The sequence below is a fragment of the Manis javanica genome, chromosome 1 (genome assembly GCF_040802235.1).
Source record: "Manis javanica isolate MJ-LG chromosome 1, MJ_LKY, whole genome shotgun sequence".
Lineage (NCBI taxonomy): Eukaryota > Metazoa > Chordata > Mammalia > Pholidota > Manidae > Manis > Manis javanica.
In genome coordinates this window covers 15,092,364-15,116,106 of record NC_133156.1, presented here as the reverse complement: position 1 = coordinate 15,116,106, position 23,743 = coordinate 15,092,364, and the positions used below count along the sequence as shown (strand labels likewise).

Below are 23,743 nucleotides of genomic sequence, written 5' to 3'. Positions count from 1 at the left end.
TGGTCTGAAAAATTGGTTGGTAGAATTTCAATATTGTGGAATTTACTGAGGCTCTTTTTGTGAGCTAGTATGTGGTCTATTCTGGAGAATGTTCCATGTGCACTTGAGAAGAATGTATATCCTGTTGCTTTTGGATGTAGAGTTCTATAGATGTCTATTAGGTCCATCTGTTCTAGTGTGTTGTTCAGTGCCTGTGTGTCTTTACTTATTTTCTGCCTGGTGGATCTATCCTTTGGGGTGAGTGGTGTGTTGAAGTCTCCTACAATGAATGCATTGCAGTCTATTTCCCTCTTTAGTTCTGTTAGTATTTGCTTCACATATGCTGGTGCTCCTGTATTGGGTGCATATATATTTAGAATGGTTATATCCTCTTGTTGGACTGAGCCCTTTATCATTATGTAGTGGCCTTCTTTATCTCTTGTTACTTTCTTTGTTTTGAAGTCTATTTTGTCTGATATTAGTACTGCAACCCCTGCTTTCTTCTCACTGTTGTTTGCCTGAAATATGTTTTTCCATCCCTTGACTTTTAGTCTATGCTTATCTTTGGGTTTAAGGTGAGTTTCTTGTAAGCAGCATATAGATGGGTCTTGCTTTTTCATCCATTCTAGTACTGTATGTCTTTTGATTGGTGCATCAAGTCCATTTACATTTAGGGTGACTATTGAAAGATATGTACTTATTGCCATTGCAGGCTTTAGATTCGTGGTTACCAAAGGTTCAAGGTTAGCTTCTTTAGTATCTTACTGCCTAACTTAGCTCGCTTATTGAGCTGTTATATACACTGTCTGGAGAGTCTTTTCTTCTCTCCCTTCTTATTCCTCCTCCTCCATTCTTCATATGTTGTGTGTTTTGTTCTGTGCTCTTTTTAGGGGTGCTCCCATCTAGAGCAGTCCCTGTAGGATGCCCTGTAGAGGTGGTTTGTGGGAAGCAAATTCCCTCAGCTTTTGCTTGTCTGGGAATTGTTTGATCCCACCATCATATTTAAATGATAGTCGTGCTGGATACAGTATCCTTGGTTCAAGGCCCTTCTGTTTCATTGCATTAAGTATATCATGCCATTCTCTTCTGGCCTGTAGGGTTTCTGTTGAGAAGTCTGATGTTAGCCTGATGGGTTTTCCTTTATAGGTGACCTTTTTCTCTCTAGCTGCCTTTAAAACTCTTTCCTTGTCCTTGATCCTTGCCATTTTAATTATTATGTGTCTTGGTGTTGTCCTCCTTGGATCCTTTCTGTTGGGGTTTCTGTGTAATTCCATGGTCTGTTCGATTATTTCCTCCCCCAGTTTGGGGAAGTTTTCAGCAATTATTTCTTCAAAGACACTTTCTATCCCTTTTCCTCTTTCTTCCTCTTCTGGTATCCCTATAATACGAATGTTTTTCCTTTTGTATTGGTCACATATTTCTCTTAGTGTTGTTTCATTCCTGGAGATCCTTTTATCTCTCTCTGTGTCAGCTTCTATACGTTCCTGTTCTCTGGCTTCTATTCCTTCAATGGCCTCTTGCATCTTATCCATTCTGCTTATAAATCCTTCCAGGGATTGTTTCACTTCTGTGATCTCTTTCCTGACATCTGTGATCTCCTTCCGGACTTCATCCCACTGCTCTTGCATTTTTCTCTGCATCTCATCCCACTGCTCTTGCATTTTTCTCTGCATCTCATCCCATTGCTCTTGCATTTTTTTCTGCATCTCTGTCAGCATGTTCATGATTTTTATTTTGAATTCTTTTTCAGGAGTACTAGTTAGGTCTGTCTCCTTCTCAGGTGTTGTCTCTGTGATCTTTGTCTGCCTGTAGTTTTGCCTTTTCATGGTGATATAGATAGTTTGCAGAGCTGGTACAAGTGACCGCTGGAAGAGCTTCCCTTCTTGTTGGTTTGTAGCCTTTTCCTGGGAGAATAGCGACCTCTAGTTGCTTGTGCTGGGCAGCTGTGCACAGACAGGGCTTCTGCTTCCCGCCCAGTTGCTTTGGGGTTTATCTCCGCTGTTGCTGTGGGCTTGGCCTGGCTGGGGCTGTTCCTCCAAAATGGTAGAGCCCCATTGGAGGGGGAGCGGCCAGGAGGCTATTTATCTCCGTAAGGGGCCTCTGTGCTCCCTGCTGCCCAGGGGGTTAGAGTGCCCAGAGATCCCCAGATTCCCTGCCTCTGGTCTAAGTGACCTGTCCTGCCCCTTTAAGACTTCCAAAAAGCACTCTCCAAACCAAAACAACAACAGCAACAATGAGAGAGGGAACAGAAAGAAAGAAAAAAAAAAAAAAAGGAAAAAACAAGCGATTTTTTTTTTTTTTTTTTGTCCTCAGGTGCCGGTCCCAGGCACCCGCTCACTGGTCCTGCTGCCCTGTCTCCCTAGCACCAGGGTCCCTGTCCTTTCAAGGCTTCCAAAAAGCACCCACCCACCGGTCCCGCAGGGAAGGAACGCTCGATATTCTTTGTCCTCAGGCACTGGTCCCAGGCACCCGCTCACCAGTCCCGCCGCCCTGCCTCCCTAGCACCGGGGTCCCTGTCCCTTCAAGGCTTCCAAAAAGCACTCGCCAAAAAGAGAGAAAAAAAGGGGAAAAACGCGCAATTTCTTCCGTCCTCAGGTGCCGGTCTCAGGCACCCACCCACCGGTCCCACAGGGAAAAACGCGGGATATTCTTTGTCCTCAGGTGCCGGTCCCAGGCACGCGCTCACCAGTCCCGCCGCCCTGCCTCCCTAGCACCGGGGTCCCTGTCCCTTTTAGGCTTCCAAAAAGCACTCGCAGAAAAGAGAAAAAAAAAGGGGAAAAACGCGCGATTTCCTCTGTCCTCAAGTGCCAGTCTCAGGCACCTGCCCACCGGTCCTGCAGGGAAAAACGTGGGATATTCTTTGTCCTCAGGCGCCGGTCCCAGGCACCCGCTCACCAGTCCCGCCACCCTGCCTCCCTAGCACTGGGGTCCCCGTCCCTTCAAGGCTTCCAAAAAGCGCTCGCCAAAAAGAGAAAAAAAAAAAAAAAAAAGGGGAAAAACGCGCGACCTCCTCCGTCCTCAGGCACCGGTCTCAGGCACCCACCCGCCGGTCCCGCAGGGGGAAACGCGGGATATTCTTTGTCCTCCGGCGCCGTTCCCAGGCACCTGCTCACCGGTCCCGCCACCCTGCCTCCCCAGCAACGGGGGCCCGTCCCTCTAAGGCTTCCAAAAAGCGCTCGCCAAAAAAAAAAAAACCGCTCCGGTTTCTCTCCACCTGCCAGGAGCCGGGGGGAGGGGCGCTCGGGTCCCGCCGGGCCGGGGCTTGTATCTTACCCCCTTCGCAAGGCGCTGGTTCCTTGCAGGTGTGGATGTGGTCTGGATGTTGTCCTGTGTCCTGTGGTCTCTATTTTAGGAAGATTTTTCTTTGTTATATTTTCATAGCTCTATGTGTTTTTGGGAGGAGATTTCCACTGCTCTACTCACACCGCCATCTTGGCTCCGCCCCATAAAGGTGATACTTTTGCCTAACCAACTAGAAACTTCTGGGGCACCCAGGTGAGCTGAGATCTCATACTTTATTTTTTAATCTCAATGCAGCAAGAAAAGACTTATCTGTAATGAACATTTCTAGAGTGCAAGAACCACTGTGTCTAGGCTCGGTCGAAGATGGCATATCACTCAAGTAGCACACCTTTTCAGAAATCCAAAGAAGGGGGTGGCTTCTGCCAGATAAAGTCCCTGCAGATATTAGCAAGCCCCACAAAGGCTGATGGTCTGGAGAGTTGCCTCCAGGTGCCACACAGAACCCTGAGATCCACTTGCTCCCTGGTTGAGGGAGACAGGTATGTTTTAGTGGAAAGGGCAACAGAATGTAGTTAGAAAATTGAGTACCAGGACCCACAATCCTTTCTTCAGGTTCCTTCCTTCAGGCCAAAAGGAGAAAAGAGGGAGAAATAGTAGGAGGGTTGCAGGAAGGCAGGAGGGCCATTGACTCCCTCCTTTGGCACTTTATCTCAGTCCTCACAACAGTCAGCTGAGGGGAGATACTGCTGCCTTTATTTAAGAAGACATGAGCAGGTAAAATGACTTGACCAAAGTCATGGACTTGATTAGCAATGGGGGCCAGATGCACACCCAGGCCCATCCAATGCCCGAAGTCCTATTTTTCCTTCTCCACCACTCTGCTCACAGTCAGAAGTAACTGCCTTCTGAAGGTGGTACATCACTTTAGAGCAAGTGGACTGCTTGTGTTGACAGCACAGCTGCTAAAATGCAAATGATATAGACAAGGATGACGTGCAGCATCTCAAAGACTTTTTCATCTTCCACTTAGGGCACATGGGCCAAGGAAGGAGAACATTTGAGGGGAACACCTTAATAGCAACGAACTGATACATGAGCAAAGCAGGCATCAGTCTTATGAGGTGGAGACTCCTGCACTGTTAGTCTGAGGACCTGGCTCTGCCTCTAACTGGTCCTGTGACCTTGAGGACGGCCTCACGCCTCCCTGCTTCTATCAGAGCAGAGGTCTGTCTGGTGGTGCTTAGCTCCTGTCTTTTTCATCTCCGATGGCCAATCTCCTTTTTTAAATATGATTTCCACTACATGTGAATTGGCTAGAGCTGCCGTAACAAAATACCACCGACAAGGCAGCTTAAATAGCAGAGATTTATTTCCTCACCATCCTGGAGCCTGGGAGTCCAAGCCCAGCATGTTGGCAGGTTCTCTGTCTTTGGAGGTCTCCTCTCTTGCTTGTAGATGGCCACCTTCTCTCCGTGTTCTCGCACAGCCCCTCCTGTGTGCTCGCACGTCCCTGTATCTCTCTCTGTAGGTCCTGATCTCTCTTTCTTGTAACGACACCAGTCACATTGAATTAGGGCCTCATTTAACTGAATCACCTCTTTAAGCCCTGTCTCCAAATACCATCACATTCCAAGGTACTGGGGCCATGGCTTCAGCATATGAAATATAGGGGAACGCAAGTCAGCCGATCATGCCCTACATATTACAAAAATATTCTCGTGTGTTTCCTAAATTCAAACGCCAGTGGATAGACCATTCATACGTTACAGGATACAGCAAAGGTACGGAAAATTAAAGATTTTTTCATGGAGCGCAAAAATCTTCCAAACTCTATAGAAACCCAGTAGGTACAATATAAGAATCATGTATTATTCGCTTTCAAATTTGAAGCAAATTTAAACTGAGAATGTGAGTGAAGAGGAGTCCTGTCCATGGTGGCTCCAGCCAGGCCTCAGGCTGGAGCTTCTCACGAGTGCTAGAGTCACATTGAATTAGGGCCTCAAACCCAGCTTCCACTAAACACGAGCCCCCAAAGATGTTGGTGATATTAAAGAAAAAAGCATTGAAGGGACTCAGGGCAGCATGGGAGAAAATGGGAATGGTTGGACTTCCTCGCACTTAGTTCATTATTTTTATTTTTGAATACCTGTGGGGAAGATAGGGTATCACCCTCTTTTCAGAGCTCATGCCCTGGTTACTGGGTTACCTCGTGCTAAAGGCCTGAACTCTTGTCAGTTACACGCCAGTCCTTGTGGTATTTAAGTGGAAATTAATGATGAAGGCATGGATATTCTTTGGCTGTATGGATTTTGGGGAGGGAATGGGTTTGGAGATGGAATTTTATCTTTTGCCTGTAATTCTGATTTTTAATAACATCAATTGAGTTTATTGTAAATTTTCAATGTAGAATACTGAAGAATTAAAACTTTCTAGGGACATTTTTATGTTTCCATTCTGATTATATATAGGATATATATTGATATACATGGATATACATTGTTTATGTGTGTATGTATAAAAATTGGAAATAAATTGCAGGCAAAAATATTATACTCTATATTCAAAACATAATTCGAGTACTTCCTACAACATTAACTGTTATTTGAAAACATGATATTTAATATTTGCTTAATATTCTATTTCATTTATGAATAGATCTGGATGTATTTAACCAATTATTTATAGTTGCACATTCATGAAGTTTCTTCTGTTCAAATTTTAAATAACCCTGGGATAAATACAGTGGACATAAACCGTTGTAGACACTTCTTGCTATTTTTGTGAGCCACGTTTTCTTACACAGCTGTATAATGTAAGCAAGACCCTTCTTCTTGATGGCAGGCATACTGTTTTGCAGTGGAGAGAAAGCACATTCTACCAGGACACAGCCATGCTTACCTCTAGCTTCAAAGGTCTCCTGAAAATATAGCAGAAATATGATTTCATTCTCTGTCAACTAACCCAAAGTCAAATCCTTTAATCTCAAGTGTTGCATTTTTCAGTCCTAATGGGCATCAGGTATGTCCCTTGCTGTCTCTTCTAGAGGGACAATGTTTGTCAAGGTGTTTGTAGTTCTTCCCATCTATCTTAGGATAGAAAAGATGGACAAATCAGGGCTCTTTTGGATGTAAATGACCAACCCCAAGGCCAAAAAGATCATCTCACCGGCTCTTACCCAGATGGGTGGCCTCTGAGCGCTGGAGCGGGGACTGGAGCGGGGACCTTCTCTCAGCTTGGCTTATTCCACACGTCTGAGACTGTGGCTGCTGGCAGTGCCCGGCTGACATCTGCCCAGGTTTGCTGACAGGGTGGAGAGAGATTTCTCTTTCTTTCCGTTCCCAAAGTACGGGGGAAGGCTCCAGAGGTGGCCTCCGTTTACGTCATCTGCCCACACACCGTGGGCCTTTACTGCAGCCAGAGGGGGATTAGCTGGCTTAGATGAGGGGCTCCCACCCCCAGCAAACCTGTCTGCTGATGGAGATGGGATTTGGGGAGAAGGTAGTTCCTGTTGAGGATACAACAGTAGGGGAGGTTTAGAGGGACGGGAGCCCAATCTCCCAGAAAAGAAGACTCTGCTGGCCCCAGAGAACAGGAAGGACTGGCCAGGCAGCAGAGGTCCTCTGAAGAACGCAGCGACGGTGTGTTCCTTACCCCCCTAACTGGACCCCCAGGGAACCAGGATGGTGGGTTTGACCACTAAGTCCTTGCAGGGCCAATTACTGACAGCCTTTTCATGCAAAACTGTCTAGTTCTAAGAATACCCCTTTATTATGGAAGTGTAATCTTAGTATTTTTGTGTAACCACACAAATCAGTCGAGTGTTGAACTTAATAACAATATGTTCTGGATATTTGCTATGTGCCGGGTATGGTGCTAAATGCTTTACATGAACATCTTCATTTATTTGTCACAGGGACTTAATCCCTAACTCAGAAGTGAGGAAAGTGAGCTTTGGAGAAAAGTGAAGTAATTTGCCTTAATGTATGTGGCTTAGAAGTTGCAAAGCCAGCATTTGGGGCCATGTTCTCTGACTCCAGAGCCCCCGTGCTTAACCTACCCACTGTGCTTAACCTTTTAGAAATGGAGCGACTCCATTTCCTTAATCTGCTCAATAATAACTATTATTAAATGAGTCCTTTCTCTATGTAGACCTACACCAGGTGCTTCATATATATATATATATATATATATATATATATACAGTACATAAAGTACATGCATATATACACATATATTGTATAGTACACATAGTACATAAATACTATATATAATACAGTTTTAGGTTACAAAAATATCAAGAGAAAGTACAGAGTTCCCATATGTCCTTTCCCTCTCCCAGGCCTCCCTATTACTATCATCTTGAATTAACATGGTACATTTACTACAGTTGATAAGCCAATATTGTTAAGTTATTATTAGCCAAATTCAATAGTTTATATTAATGTTTACTCTTTGTGTTGTACATTCTGTGGGACACATGTGTAATGACAGGTGTCTACCATTACAATATCATTCAAAGTAGTTTCACTGCCCTAAAATTCCCCTGTGCTCCACTTATTTACCCCTCTCTCCTCTTTTCCCCATGGTCCTGGAAACCATTGATCTTTTTCCTGTCTTCATAAGTTTGCTTTTTCCAGAAGTTGGAATAATTCAGTATGTTGCTTCTTTCAAAAGCTTAGCAATATGCATTTAACATTCTTCCATAGTTTTTCATGGTTTAATAGTTCATTTCTTTACAATGCTGAATAATATTCCATTGTCTGGATGTACCACAGTTTATCCATTCACCTACTGAAGATACCTTGGTTGCTTTCAAGTTCTGACAATTATGAATAAGGCTGCTATAAACACTCATGTAAAGGTTTTTGTGTGGACACAACTCATTTCTGTAAATATCAAGGAGTTCAGTTGCTGGATTGTATGGTAAGACTATGTTTAGTTTTATAAAAAATTGCCAAAGTGTCTTCTAAGGTGGACATACCATTTTGTATTCTAATAGGGAATAAATGAGAGTTCCTGTTTCTCCACATGCACATCAGCATTTGGTATTGTTGGTGTTTTGGATTTTAACTATTTAAAGGGTGTGCAGTGGTATCTCATTGTTTTGATTTGAGACTCCCTAATGACATCTGATGTCAAATATCTTTCATATTCTTTATGGCCATCCATATATATTCTTTGATGAGGTGTCTGTTCAGGTATTTTGCTCATTTTTAAATTGGGTTACTTATTTTCTTACTGTAGAGTTTTAAGAATTCTTTGTATATTTTGGGTACCAGGACTTTATCAGGTATATATTTTGCCAAGATTGTGCTTTTGGCATTACATTTAAAAAATCACTGCCAAACCTGAAATCACCTATATTTTCTCCTATGCTATTTTTTTTAGGAGTTTTACCATTTTGCATTTTACACTTAAGTCTGTGATTCATTTTTAAGTTAATTTTTGTGAAAGGTATAAAGTCTGTATCTGGATTCATTTTTTTTGCATGTGGATGTCCATTTGTTCCAGCACCATTTGTTTGAGAGACTGTCCTTTCTCCATTGAATTGCCTTTGTTCCTTTGTCAAAGATCTTTTGACTATATTGCATGGGTCTATTTCAGGGCTCTATTCTGTTCCATCTTCATGCATATTTTTCTTTTTCTTCTTTCCAGGCCTTACTGAATGTGTATTTTTCATTTTCACCATGAATTTATACATATCCTTATTTGAAGATGAGGAAACTGAGGCTAAGAGAGGGTAAGTACAATTTCCCCAGACTGGCAGCTGGCAGGAAGTAGAGTGAGAGTTCAAAACCCCATCTGCCTGAGTCCGATTCTCTGTTTTCTGTCCCCCAAGGCTGCCTTGTGGTGCTAAGCTGGGGCTGGTCTGCCAATCTTAACCTTAGACTATGTTTTCTATGGCCTAAAGTCTAGCGTTTCCTTTCCTTAGTGGCCGTTGGGATCTTGGTCCAATAGCTCTTTGATTCTAATCAAGGTTGCCTGTCCCTCACAGTCCCTGTGGACCTGGAATGTGAATCCTAACCTGCCTGAAATTTAGCTTTATTTAAACATTCAGCTACTCTTGTCAGCTTTTTTCCCCTAACTTTTTTATGAAACCTTGAGCATAATTATTTCTTGCTTGGTTCATGCTGAATTCTTTTTTTTCAGGAAGTTGTTTTCTCTTGGGCCTTGTCATTTCTCAGGGGTCTCTTGTTTTCTGTCTGAAGATGGAGTCCACTGTGTGAGATTGCTAAACTGATCTCAGGGCTAAGATTCCCCTTGGTTAAATTCCACCCATACACCCATCAGGGCCTGGAACACTTGCTCTCAGAGTTGCAGATAGTAACTCTGTGTTGCCTCTCTGGGTTGCCCAAGCAAAGCATCTTTGCAGTCTACTAAATTCTATTTTACTGCCAAGAGTGTTTTAAAAAAAATTCCCATGATTGTATTTCAAACACTAAGTGATGTTCTGATAAGAATATACAGTTTATAAAGCTCCAAACGAGGTGAAAGTTTGCAGAAGACCCCAAAGTGAATGAAGGGGTGGGATTCAGATTCAAATCTAAATACGGTACAAAGGCAAAATGGGTGGTCCTTGAATCACATCCGGTTTCCATCTGTGAGAAGGGGGACATCCTTAAATGGCAGTGTCTGCACTTAAAGAGGCTGTGAGGGATTTGGTAAAAGCCCCCAGCATAGGAGATCTCCTTAATGCAAAATTTAGAGCATCATTTCACCACTATACAATTGTAATAGAAATTTATTGTTTTAAAATAATGCATATGGAGCTGCTTATTATGATGCCAAGCACTGTTCAAAATGCTTTAGCTCATTTTTGTGTTAAAATCTTTTCCGAAGCTAGCACTAATGCAGTTATATACTGTATAAATTGCTAGTCAAGAGTATCACATCCAATGGCTCACAATGGGCTCCTATTACTGACCAAGGACATTTGTGGGGGTGTGTAGAGGTGTGGAAAGTATTCAAAGGCCATGGACACCGTGCTATCAATTTTTGATTTCCTGTAAATTTAGAAGGCTGGTAGGATTAATCTATGACCTGCTCATCTCTCCTACATCACAGAGTACTGGATCTCTATCGGATGTGGCTCATGCTTGGCTTTTTGGAGAGATAGGAAAGAAGGGGCTTTGTGAGGTGAACACTGTGGGTTTTGGTACTAAAGTTTCTGCCTCTCTAGGAGAGTGACTCCGGAAGTACGCCGCTCTGACAAGCCCGCCGGCAGGTGCGCTCCTCCCATTACAAGAAGCACAAGCCGATTAAGGGTTCAGGGTCCTTCCTGACAAGGGACAAGGTTATTTATTAATATCAAGGAGACAGCCATAAAATAATCCAATGCCACAGAAATGACGATTTATATTTTACAAGCCCTTGACGTGCCTCCTACATCTTTTACTTCTTGGAGAAGGGAACCGGGCCGCAAGCGCGGTGCCAGCTGGCTGGCGCCCGCCGGTCGGCTGCCTACACGCTCCGGCCAGCAGCGCGGGTCCCGCCCGCAGTGGAGGCTGCGCGGGACGGAGGACACAGACGCGCGGGATTGGCGGAGAAACGGAAACAAGAGGCGTGGCAGCCGGGGCGGAGGCGGCGGGAAGCCCCGCCCACCCGCCTGGGAAATCCCAGGCTGGGACGCCGGGCGCGCGCTGACTCCACCGCCCCGGCCGCCGTGCCCGCCCCCGGCCGCCGCCTGGGGCCGACAACAGCCGCGCGGCGCTCCCATTGGTGACGCCAGGGAGCGGGCCGGCGCTGCCGGGCTCGGGGGCGGGCGCGGGGCGGCGGCCGGCGCGCGCGGCTGATGAAACCCAGCTCCGGATCCCGCCTGCGCCCGGAGCTCCATTCAGTGCACGCGGGCAGGTGTGAGCGGCCAGGCGACTCCCGGGCGGGGCACGCGGCCGGCAGACACCCGCTCCCCGCGCTCTCACGCCTGCTCTCCGCCCCTCGGTCCGAGCGCCCGTCAGCTCAGCCTTTCCTGCGTCCGTTAGTCCGTCCATCTCGGTCTTGCGCGTCTCCTGTCACCCGCCGCCTGCCCGCTCGGTGAGTGCCCGGCCCCTGCCGGCGCCAGGGCAGCTCCTCGGGTCTGGGTCACCTTGGAGGGGACCTCAGCGCTCCTTGGGGCCGTGGGAGGGCGACCCAGGGAGTGGCGAGGGTCCCACGCTGGCGCGCTGGCATCCCCGGGGTGGGCGAGGGCAGGGCGGGCCCGGGGGTGTGCGCGCAGCCCGGTGCCCACGCGGCCGGCCCCTCCACGGAGTCCATTCTGGCTCCCAGAAGGCGCGGCGTGGTGCATGATGCAACACCGAGGCAGTAAGCGTGGACGACCTGGCCGCGCGGTAGTGCCGGCCCGCGCGCCTTGCCGGGACCCGGGCGCCGGGTCGCAGGGGGTGGGCGGGAGGGCGGGGGCGGGGAGTGGGCGCGCGGGTCGCACCAGCAGACATCCGGAGACCTTCCCTTACATGGCGCGGTGCGGAGCACCCCGCCCCGCCACGAGGTCCGCGATGTGTCATCAGCCACGGTCCGGAGCCCGCCCTGCGGCCGGGCGGGTGGTCCCGCGGCAGGTGGCCCGCCGGGGACAGCACTGGCACCCCCGCACCCTGGCCGTGGCACCCACCTTTCTTTTACCCTAGACCCTGGGCCGCCTACACCTCTTGACAGGGTCCCCAGGGTTATTTTGGGGAAGACCTCCCTGCATGGGCTTCCTTGTGACCCGACTGGCCTGCAGAGGCTGGGTTCTTCAAGCCTTCCAGATGGTTTGGAGTGGGGAGAACTTCCGCCTTGATAAAGACAACCTATTCTCTGCGTGTTCTTTCTGCTTAGAAAACTTCCCAGACGTGGCAAGTCAGGCAGGCATTCTAAACCTGTGTGTACACAGAGCAGCCGTTGTGCTCTAGTTACTACTACAGCGTGCTTATTTTAGCTCCTTCCCCTTTTCAGTGGGTGTGGGAACCAGATAGGAGCAGTGGTAGGCTTGTATGATTGGGATAGCCGGACATGTGCCTTCTGGAAGAAAACTTTACTCCCAGTACCCACCGTCAGATTCGCATGTGTAGCAGTAACCTGAAGTTGGATTTTATTCCAGATTTAGTTATGAAAGGAGAGGGCCAGGTTTTTTCCCCTAAAAACTGTGTTCTTTAAAATTGGACCAGTGGAACTGTGTATGTTGGCCTCTGCGTGAATTTCCTAATTGTGTTTCATCTGAATTATACTTTATTTGAGATTTATCTTAACATTTCTTGCCGTATATGCTTGGTTGAGATAATAGGAAACCATGATACATTTATCCCCGTGATATTTTTAGTTGGTATCAGTGGAAATTGTCATTAAATTTTCATGAACACACCCTTCTGTCATTAGAACAAAAGGACGTATGTAAGTCACACAATAAGAACAGAAATTTAGGGGACAATGTCAACAATGGATTAAAATAGCTTTTAAAGGTTTAGCATACTAAGATCATGATTAATCATTGCAGATAAAACTTAAGAGTGCCAAAGAAGTTTTGACTAATGAACAGGACAGAACTTAACAGATCAGAAATGTACTTAGTTGTTTGTGTCTGGATTTGAGACATGTGGGTGCTTTTTCCCATATAATTATTTGCTTGAGAAGCAAAAACGCTTGAAAGATAAGAGTGCTGACCTCGGGGAGCTTAAATTCTAAGACACATGTTAATTATATTTGGCTGAAACTTCCATTCTTTGATGGAATTAAGTACATGTTTATTGATTGTTCTAGTCCGTAGTTTCTTTTCTACTAAGACCAGTAAAAAATACGTAATTATGTTAGAGGGCCCAGCGTTATGTCTAATTGAATTAATCCCTTTTCATTGTTAACTATGCATTTAGAGGTATTGGTTTATTAATCCTAGGGAGAAATTTGAAACAGGAATAAGTATGTCCTTGCTGTGGAGAGAAACATTTTTCTCTAGCCCTGGAATGAGATGGGCCAGAGGCATCTTATAGCTGTCCATCATTCTTCCTGTCTCTTGGCCCTCATTCAGGGCAGGACCTGCAGATGGGACCCTGGTGTTTTTCCTTGATTGGCCTCTTCAAGCCTGGGGGCTCTCTTTACCACAATTCCATTCAGGCTGAGGGTGGCTGCTATAGGCCATGAGGACTTGGCTTTTACGTTGAGTGAGGTGGAGGGCCGAGAAGTCTATTATCAAATGCTGTGTAGAGGAGAGCTGGGGCCGGGGGGAGGAGGAGGTGGGAAGACAGGCGTGGAAGCAGGGAGACAAGTTCAGACTTGGAACTTAAGTCTGGAATAAAACCCAACTCCAGGTTATTTGTACACAAGCGAGTGAAACCATATGTCATTTCTGTGAAAGATGATGGCAGCTCGGACTGAGATGGCAGTGGTAGAAATGTAAGGTGGTTGAATTCTGCTCCTTCTGTAGATTTTAAAGGTAGACTCAACAGGATTTGCCAGTGGGTTCCACCTGAGGTGTGAAAGAGGTCAAATGGGATTCCAGGTAGAGTGGGGCTATGGAATTAGAGAGGTGGGGAAGAGCATGTTGGGAGGACTTTTTAAAGTCACACTGATTGGTTTTAGACACTTCTATCCTCAAGGGACAGGGCTGAACTAGATCTACCCTCTTGGGGCCCTTCCCAGGTGCAGGGTGGTGGCCTCCTTCCCTTCCATCTAGCTCTCTCTTGCCTTCTCACACCTAACCTGGGGATCTCTTGGTGCTTGCAGCCTCCCTGTGCTCCCCTGCCACTCTCCAGGGGCCAGCTTGACCTTGGGGTGTGTCCCATGGCCAGGATGGGGACTCTCTGCCACTTGATGTGCCTGCTTTCTCATTCTTTGGCCTTGAGGGCACCTGCCTTCCAGGGGTTTCTTGGGCCTTAACTTAGGCCACTGCCACTGGATGCCAGGCTCAGGTTCTATCCATCCCAAGGATTTAAGGTCTCTTCCAGTCAGTAGAGAAGGAGCATCTTTTCATGGCAGATTGTCAGCCTCGTAGTGAACTTTGGCGACTTCTTTCTCTTCCTTCTTAATCTTCCTGCCTCAACTCCGAAGCAGCTTGAAAATAGCTTCCCCTGCAGTTGTTCAGAGGGCATCATAATTCACACGGCAGGTTTAGTGTGCATTTGCCCCCTGAGTCTGCTAGGAGGACAGGCAACACATTGGCACAACGACTTTGTGGACTGCTCAAACGTGCTTCACTCTGACGGCGTCCCCTTCAGACACACGGCAGAGGCGGAGCTTGCAGATGAAGCTGTGAACCTTTCGCTGCTTGGGGTTCATTCTTCCCAGGAACACAGACTGGAGAAAAGACAAGGTTCTGGACATTGGACTAGGTCTGGCACGAGGTTCACGCATCCTGCCCCAGCCAGTGTTCTTCATTTGGCTTTTTCCTTGTGGTTATTGTGAATGGTGGGGATGGTACTTTTGCTGAACGAACTGCACAAACGAGCTAGAGCTGTCTGTGTGGGGCTACAGACCTTGAGAGCACCAGTGCAGCCCGTGATGATCTCCCTGACAGCAGCACGCTGCTTGCAGCAGCTGAGGGCTGGGGTGGGGGGGGAGCAGGGCTGTGAAGAGAGCCTCCCTGGGCTTTCAGAGTCCGGGCCTTGCTGATCTGGGTTCAGTCTCCAGAAAGTCGTTTCTGCTTTCTGAACCTTGTAGATCTGCTCCATCTATAGATTGGGGAAGCCTTCCCTCTCAGCCCCACCATAACGAAGCTAATAAACATGAAGTTCATAGTATTCTTGGGAAGAATAAGGGTACCAAATTGATCCATTTAGGTTTCTTTCATGAAATAAGTTCTTTCTGTTTCTAGTCTACTGTTCTGATTGTGGCAACTGGAAATCCAGCACGGGGGAACCTTTAAAGGCCACTGCGAGGTGGATTTATGAGGAGGTGGGAGAGAGCATGGCCCTTCCCTTCGTGGGATGAGTCTATTCCTGCCTTGCCTCTCCTTTCTCCTGAGTGGATTGTCACCTTTTCCCTCCCTTTTCTGGAGGGCCAGAGGACGGTTTTATTTCCCTAACATTGGATGTTTCTGCTGTAGTGCTTTGTGCAGAATATTTGTTCAGAGGAGGTTCCTGACTGTGGGAACAAGCACATCTTTGCCCCATTTGTTTGGGAGTGGCTCCTGCACGCCTCCCGCGTGCTCCCTGCCTGGTGAGTCTGCATCGTGGGTGCCATCCGGCAGTGCCGACTCTGGTCTGCAGGGGAGCAGCCTCTGCTCCGTATGGCCGACCTGAGCTCTGCACGGGGCCGTGCACCGTGGGCCAGAGTTGGTGCACGGTGCCTCTTGAAGAAAGCTCTGGGTCTCAGAGTGCCGTCTTCTTTGAGGATCAGTGCCTTGTCTAAGGTATTTCTCCGAGTCACACTGACATTCTTTTCCATATTGCTTGCGTTATTGGCTTCTAGTGCCTACCTTAGAGGATTGAAAGGATTTAAGTGAGGTAATCCTTGTTAGTCACTTAAAAGGACTTCCGGCGCATACCAAGCGCTTAATATAAATGTTAACTCTTATGGTGGGAGTGGGGAGAAAGCTCCGTTCTTTGCTTTAGATGTGGAGAACAGTAATTTTTTTATGACAGCTTCATTGTGCTCAGAGTCATGCCAAGGTACCAGGCGGACACTGAGCCCTGGGGCATCTGCCAGCCCCGTCCAGCGTGTGCGGATGTGACCCTAGTTCCTGTACCATTGTCCCCTTTACACCTGGAGGGCTCTCTGTACCACGGTCCTTTCCCAGCTAATGTCACGGAGGACAGTCTGTGGCCTTTTGCCACAGTGGGGAAGGGGCCGTGGGAGAAGGAACCAGTCTCTGGGGCTGTGCTGCTCCCGACTGCCTGGGTGATCTCGAAGCCGTTCCGTCTTTGGGCACCAGCTTCCTCCTTGGGTGTGGGGGGCAGGTTCCCTTAGGTCTCAGATCCACACAGCTTGATTTTGGCCACTCCTCACACCTCTGGGGAGCAGAGCTCACAGCCCCATTCTTAGGGCTTGCCTGCACGTGCAAGTATGCACATGTGAGTGAGAAAGTGCTGTGTATGCCTGCATGCACGCATGTGGGGAGATGTGTGCCCACGTTACAGTCATCTTGGCCCCCAGACATTTTGTCCCAGTTAGCCTGGCTTTGGGTTTAAAAACCAAAACCCCAAACAGGGCAGTGTCCATTTTTTACCTTGTTTCATCCCTTCCTGGAGGCAGTGCAGGATCCCTGGTCCGCCCCTGGGGCTGGTGGGCACATCCCCTGCAGGCGGCAGTGAGAAGGGGGCAGAGCACCCTCTCAGAGTTAGCTCATCATGCCGTTGCGATGGTTACCTTCCTGCCCGTGAAAGGGCTTGGGCTGATCTTTTAGTTGATCCTGGCTTGGAAATGTCCCTTCTGTGCATCTTCTTACCTGCCTATCAAGTACCATTTACCAAAGTCTGTTACAGCAAATAGGAAGGAAGGGAGAGGCCCTGGGGCTGTGTAAGGTCGGGACTCACAGGCATGTATGTAGTGCTCACCGTGTACCTGGCACTTTATACGTTTTCATATACTCACAGCCCTCAGGGATTGGTTCTGCAGTTTTGACTTTTGGGGAAATGGTGACGCAGGTTGCCCACGGGCACACAGGTAGGCAGTAAGTGGCAGAGCGAGCATTTGAATCAACCCAGTGCCTCCGGCATTGAGAGTGCTGTATGGCTTTGGGCGTCAGCCTGGTCTGGGCTCTGGCCCTTTGGGGATCGTGTACCGGCATGCCATGTGCATGGCAGTGCCAGGCCCTGGGGTTCCAGCATACAGACCTGAAGACCCTCAGCCCTCCTGCTTCTGAGTAAGTCCTGCGGGAGCAGGAGCTGCTGCCCGCCACTGGCCAGCACCCTGCTTCTTTCCTCTGTTGGCCCTGATTCCCGTCTGTGGGCTTTGAAGACAGCTCTTTTGTCTCTGAGTCCCCAGGCTTCTGGCACAGCTGGAGTTCTGCTGTCCCTGGGACAGCTGTGCTGGGACGTGGCCAGAGCTGGGAGCTGGTGTGTGTGACGGAGGCTGGGCTGCATTCTTTCTGGGTCAGTAGTTCGGCATTCATATCACCAGAGCTGGGCTGCACGCGGAACTTCCTGTCCAGGTCACAGGGAGCCCCATCCTGGATCTGCGTCCAGGCATCTCTGTGCCCTACCTCCCTCTGTTTGCAGGCGTGTTGTGGGAACCAGAGACTGTTATAGGGAAGAGTAGGCTTCCTTCTCAGCACAGCGTGCTGTCCTGATGAAGACCAGTGACAGTAGGAGCCCTGTCCCAGGATCTCACTTGCTGACGTCTATAGGGCAGAGAGGTGGGGGACGCGTCTGCTTCCTTGGGAGCACTCCTTGGACACCCTTGTAAAGCTGGGCAGGAGCTGTGTAAGTCAGGGGTAGCAGCAAGGGCCCGTCTACCCTACAGCAACTCTGCAGCTTAGAAATGTTGCTGTGCGGATGGCAGATGCTGCCGGGTACAGGGAGAACTTTCCCACCCCTTCCTGCCTTTTGTCTTTTCTCCTTTCCTCTTTCAACTTTTTTTTGGGATAGTATTTCAGACTTAAAGTTGCAAGAGTAGCACAAGAAACTCCTGTGGACCCTTTTCTCAGATTCACCAGTTTACATTTTGTTCCTTGTTCTATTTATCCTCCCATCTACCTATACCCACAACACACACACACACACACACAAACGCACACATGCACACATGCATTTTTTTTCCTGAACCATTTGAGAGTAAGTTGGCGACATCAAGCCCTTTCACTTACTCCTACATACTTAAGTGTGTATTTCTAAAGAGTAAGGATGTTTTCTTGTCTAGTCACAGTATGATACTAAAGTCAGGATATTTAACAGTGATACAGCATTGTTACCTAGTCCACAGTCTATAATGCAACTTTGAGTTATCCAAATAAGGTCCTTTATAACTATGATTTTTTTCTGTTTTGTGGGAAGGGTTCTTCCAAAGGATCTATGGTCCATCTCATAAGCCTGTTTAAGAAAAAAAAAAAGCATCTAAAAGTTAGGATGCTTATTGTGAAAAATTTGGAAACTACAGCAAAGCAAAAGGAAAAATAAAAACCATCCATAATTCCAGCACAGGGACTTAGAACTTGTCCAGATGGAGGGCTTGCACAAAGGAGGTGGGAAGACAACAGCTCAGGGTGACCTGGTCTCCTAGACCTGCACCCCAGACACTAGGGCAGGAGCCCATAGTGAGTCCTCGGGCTGCGGGGAGGGCCAGGCTTCTTGTCTTGTGGCAGCGGAGTGTGTTTCCTGCCCCTGCCTACCACTTGGGCAGTTGCCCACCTGCACAGGTGAACTTAACCCCCTGAGGGTGGGGGAGGGTGGAGATCATCCGTAAATACCCCGAGCTTATTCAGAAATGTTGCAGGTCCTCTCTAGTCTGATGTACAGTTCTGGCTGCCTAGCCTTAGCAGAGACTAAGGATGGCCATGGCCCTCGATCAGAGAAATGGCAAGTGTCTCGTGGTTGTTCAATATGGTTGTTTGACTTGCATTTGTTGAACCTCTTGGCCTCCTCCCCGCGGGCCAGTGGAGAAATGAGGGGTGAAACTATAAACAGTGCATTTTGCTTTTTGTTAGCAACTGTGCTGCTCAGAATTTCCTAGGGGAGGATTTCAACGCTGTGGTAGGAGGTGCTGGTCCTGCTTCTATGTTCCCCTTACTGGGGCTGTCCCCTTTATCATCACCAGCAAATACTGAGGGGGGCCCCACTTTTCCTGGCCTGGAAGGGGCCCCGACCAAGTGTAGCTTCTGGGCTGGTTTATCTTAGAAGCTGCTATCACCTTGTCCACCCCTCCCATCATACCTCAGTTTCCCTGCCTGTCAGTCTACACTGTGTGTGAAAAAGGGCCTTTGCAGGTTGTGATCAAAAGCTTCAAGTATTTTTCCATGTGTTTGTTTTTTCTTCTCCTGCACCAGGCTCTCTCCTTGAAGGCGCTGTCCTTGAGAGTGACAGTGGTGGGCAGCCGCCTGGATGGTGCACACCCGCTGAGGCCACGTAACTCCTAACCTGTATGGGCCAGCACCGGAGGGCTGCTCTTCAAAGAAGCCCTTTGAAGTGCAAACATTTCCTTTCCTAAAAAGAAGGGAAATTGAAATGAAAACGTATTGTTCTGTGCAGACAATGTTCTCCTGGATCAAAGGAGGAGCAGGGCTTATAAAGGACGATTCACAAATTAGACCTTAATGTGGCGCACAGTGACTGCGTTAGGTCCACCGCCCTGGGTCTGTAAGTTGGTAAGATTGGATTTTCCATTTTTTTTTCCCTTAAGTTCCTAAGTCTCGGTTTAGCATTGCTGCATTTAATGTCTCTTGTTTGTGCTTTTATCTTGCAGTAAGCATTTAGAAATGTCTTTTGGCAAATTATGACACCATCCAGGATGGAATATTATATAACCAATAAAATGGTGTTTTTCAAAGAACATTTTATCTTATGGGAAAAAAATTTACTTTTAAAGGTGAAAAAAAATGTGGATGCAATTTTCCATATTCAGTGTTACCTTCATGAGATATATGTATTTGCACAGGAAGAAAAAATATGCATTTTTTTTGTTAAAATTGGACATTGTTTTGTTCACTGCTGTGTATGCAGCACTTAAAATAGTACTCAACCAATATTTGTTGAGTGAATATTTTCATACTTAGTAAAACAGTGTATTTTAAAGGAGGAATGTCTTTGAGCTAAATAATATTTTGGCAGGTGGAAAGAACAGTAAATTATTGGGGTTTATGTTCTGTTTTGGTACAGATATGTACACATTCTGTATTTTGGAACAAATCATAAATCATACTGTGAATGAGTGGCTCTGACTTTCCTATTTTTGGAATAATCTGATCCTGTTGAAATTTTGGTATTGAATGTTAAGTTTTTCCCAGGATTGGTTATTAGGTGTTTTCACCAATGGGGTAAAATTGTAGCATCTTCCCGCATAACTCTGTAGCTAATTTACCATCAGACCAGCTTGTCCTGTCTTGTTGAGAATTTTTGCCTGATTTACCCAGGCTTTCTTATCTTGGGGCATCAGTACTAGAAAGATACACTGGCTGTACGTCATCCTGATTTCTGACTGATAGAATTCTTTAAGAATAGGTGACATCTCATTCTGAACTGCAGTGGAGGGTAGGTTTGAAAACGGTCCCGGTCTTGGTGATTGTGTGTAGTGAGGATGAGTGACAGCTGCCCATCCTTCTCCCAGGGGAGGTCACTGTGTTCCTCCTTTGGAAGGACACAGGCACTCAGGTTTCAGAGTTCGGTTAGCAGCCTCTCCACTGTGCCGTCTGCACAGGATTCTGGAAACGTGGTGTTGGAAAGGCTTCTCTCTGGGCTCAGTTTGGGGTAGGGCTACTGGTACCCACTCGCTGGTTCTCCCAAGGGGCTGGCTTTCAGACTTCATTGGCTGCAGTCTACACTGAGAAATAAATTTACACAGTGATGAAGCATACACACAGGGACTTACATAATTAGATTAAAATTAGTTTTCATGAAGCAGTCCCCATTCTCGTACCTGCAGTGCCCTCTCATAGTTTTTATTCTTTTCTGTTGTTTTAAAAGGAAGTCCCAGTGTGGACTTGCACTTTGCAAGCACCGCCAGGCTTGGGCAATGCCAGTCTTCATACCCTCCTGCCGCTCTGCTGCAGTGTCCTGAATTTCAGGTTCGCTGGACTAGGGCAGGGAAGTAACTCTCTATCCAAACTGGTTTGGACAAAGGCAACCAAGGGGTAGAGGGATCTTTTCGTGGTGATTGGAGGGTTTCTGGCTGAAGAGGACACTATTCTTTGGGATGATTCCCAAGAAGGCAAGACCTGTGTGGATTCCTGCTGGGCTTTGCTGCTGATGTAGGCCGGAGTAGCTCTGTCCTCAGCTGACCTCATGTGCTGGCATTCTGAAGGTGGCCTGGCCAGGCTGTGTGTTATTTTATCAGAGATGCCCCAAATATTTGTTAATTTCAGCACTATGACTTTTTAAATTTACTTTATGCAGTGTGATTGGAGGAAGAACTATCTGAAAGGTGAGCCTTCTCTTTCAGAGTTAAGGGTTTGTGGGAAAAAGAGGGAGAAAAGATACCCTTACAGAAATACTACTTTTTGAACTCCTAAGTCTAGATTATAATGGAACTGAGAGTATTGAAAATTTAATATTAGCAATAGCAATTGTGTATTAAATAGTTCTCCTTGAAAAGGTTGAATGGATTTTACCTAAATGTAAATCTTGAGAATTGTTTGAATATTTTATTTTTTGGCTTAGAAAATAAATATTCTTTAAGTAACAAGTCTGTGTATATAATTTGTAAAACAATTGTAAATCAAGAGAATTGATTGTAGGGAACAAGAGCTTAGTGACATAATAGAACTAAAACAAGATAAATTGCCTAGTTTATTGGAACAATATATAAATATCTGTCCTTGTTTCTTATAAAATTCTTTCATTTACTGTGCTTAATACAAGTGCCTTTATTATAAGAACCCAGAGTCCTTACAGTCTTTTAAAGATTCATCTATAAGTTAAAATATTACCACCGTAGTTCTTAGCATTGAACTTGATTTTATGCTGTTAAATGTTGATAGTAAGTGAAATGAGATAATCTGTAATAATTGCAGAGCATGTTCCCCAGAAATCAACAACCTTAAATTTTTAGCAACTAGTTTTTTTTTTTTTTTTAAACTTTTGTTGAAAGACATTTCTTTCTCCCTAGAGGGCAATCTTGGAAGATATTAGGCAAGAACATTCATTAAGTCTTTGAGTAATTGTATTGAACTGGGAAGAATATCTCACTAGTCTCAGAGTTTGGTGCAATTAACATTTTGAAAAACTATCAGACGTAATTTGCACTAGGATTCAGGCCTCATTGCTGAAAGACTCTCTCAGGTTTGTGGTGTGATGAGTCACGGTGAGAACATTGCCACCTTAGGTGTCTTGGGCAATTTTGAGTGGGGGCAGAGGCTGGGGTGGAGGCAGTAGCTGGGGAGGAGAAGTCACTCCCCAGGACAAATTCATAGCACCTTCCTGTGGCTCCTGGCTGCCTGTTAACTAGCTTGCCTGGAGCAAGGCAGTCCTTGCTGAATCCAGAACTAGAGAGCCTTTGCGTTGAGGGGGAAATTTAGTCTCTTAGGGGTGCTAGCTCAGACTCCCCACTGTCATCAAGTCAGGGGTTTCTTTCCAGTGAGGTGTGTGCCTGTGTGTGGAAAGGAAATAGCACTTTGCCGTGGAGAGGTGCTGGGAGCAACGACAGGGAGAGGGTTGTTGCACCGCCACCCCCAGGCACTGTGGGAGTGAGCAGCCCTGCCCCAAGTTCAAGAGTGATGACTCAGAAATGGCAGGTCCCCTCCCTCTCCTAGAACCGCCCTGCTGCTAGGCTTCCCGGAGCTAACAGGATGGTATGGCTCCCCTCCCTTGTGTGGGCAAGGGTATTGCTTCTTAGAAATACCAAGGCCCGGGGCCCTCCCTGCTAGTTCTAGACCTCATTAAAGGCCTGCACCTGCAGATGCAAACGATACACTAATAAAGATTGAAAACCTAGGACAAGACTAACCATGTAGTGTTTTGCTCCTGGAAATGCAGCACACAAAACAGGAGACATTGAGATGTGCTGTGCACACTGGATGGATTCTGTGACAGGCTTCATTGTTCCCGCTCCTCCACCGCTATCTAAAAAGCGTATCGGTAGATACACGCATATGGATCGGATAGACATGGCAAGAGCAACAAGTATTAAGAATGGGAAAAATGAATATATTTAAGTATATATATGTTAAGTAATTTGCATAATATGCATAATGTAATAGTGCCTTTCATATCCTAAAGTCAGACTTCAGGTGTCTTTAAACCATCTAGACAAGTGCTGCATACAAATCCTCCCCTGGGCTCTTCCTGAAGCACAGATGTGATTCCGTAGGTCTGGGGCAGGGCATTTTTAAGCAGCCCCCCAATATCTCTTAGAATGACTGGCATCTCTAAGACTACTGGGGCCTGGAACTAGTGAGGGGAGGCCACGCCACCCACTGACTGGCCCACGTGCTCCCTGAATTACAGGGCCTGGGCCCATTCGTCATGCCAGCTTCTTTGTCTGGAGCAGTGCCTGGTGTTGAGTTGGTGCTCAAAGGATCCCTTTCAGGAATGGAAGCAATTGCCGTCCCAGCTCCCATTTACTTGAGTGCCTTTGGGATGCGCAGGGCGTGGGACCCTTTCGTGTATGAATTCCTGACCAGCCTGGTTATCTGTCTGCAGCCACGAGCAGATAGGAAGCGACAGGCTAGACTGTGTAGGTGGGGCCCCAACTGTGGGGAGAACTGATAGTTGAGGCTGTGGCAGTGAGGAAGGGGCAGAACTGCACAAAAAGAGAGGCAAGAACTAACTAACCACTGCGATTTGGGATGCTTGAGCCGAGTGGCCAGCAGCCCTCCCCATTTCAGGAGGTTTCTTTGCGTGACCATCTGCAGCTCTGTGCCTCAGTTTCCCCACTTGAAAAGTGGGGAAAGTAAAAGTCTCTACTTTGTAGGCTGTGTTGAGGATTAAATATATAAAATGAGTTTAGAGCATTGTCCGGTGTTCAATACATGTCA

General features: G+C 46.9%; 1 protein-coding gene across 7 annotated transcripts in view; it reads left to right on the top strand.

Annotated features, from left to right (window-relative positions):
* The first annotated feature begins 10,913 nt into the window (after nt 1-10,913).
* SLC7A1 (solute carrier family 7 member 1) overlaps nt 10,914-23,743 on the top strand; it is an 82,051-nt gene continuing 69,221 nt past the window's right edge. For 2 of the 7 annotated variants that reach the window (XM_037003898.2, XM_037003897.2), the window contains exon 1: nt 10,914-11,253. The gene's annotated coding sequence lies outside the window, so the exon portion shown is untranslated. Of the gene's footprint in view, nt 11,254-19,102; nt 19,421-23,743 lie in introns of all 7 variants that reach the window. The other 5 variants (XM_037003891.2, XM_037003890.2, XM_073228731.1 and 2 more) reach the window with 4 other exon arrangements.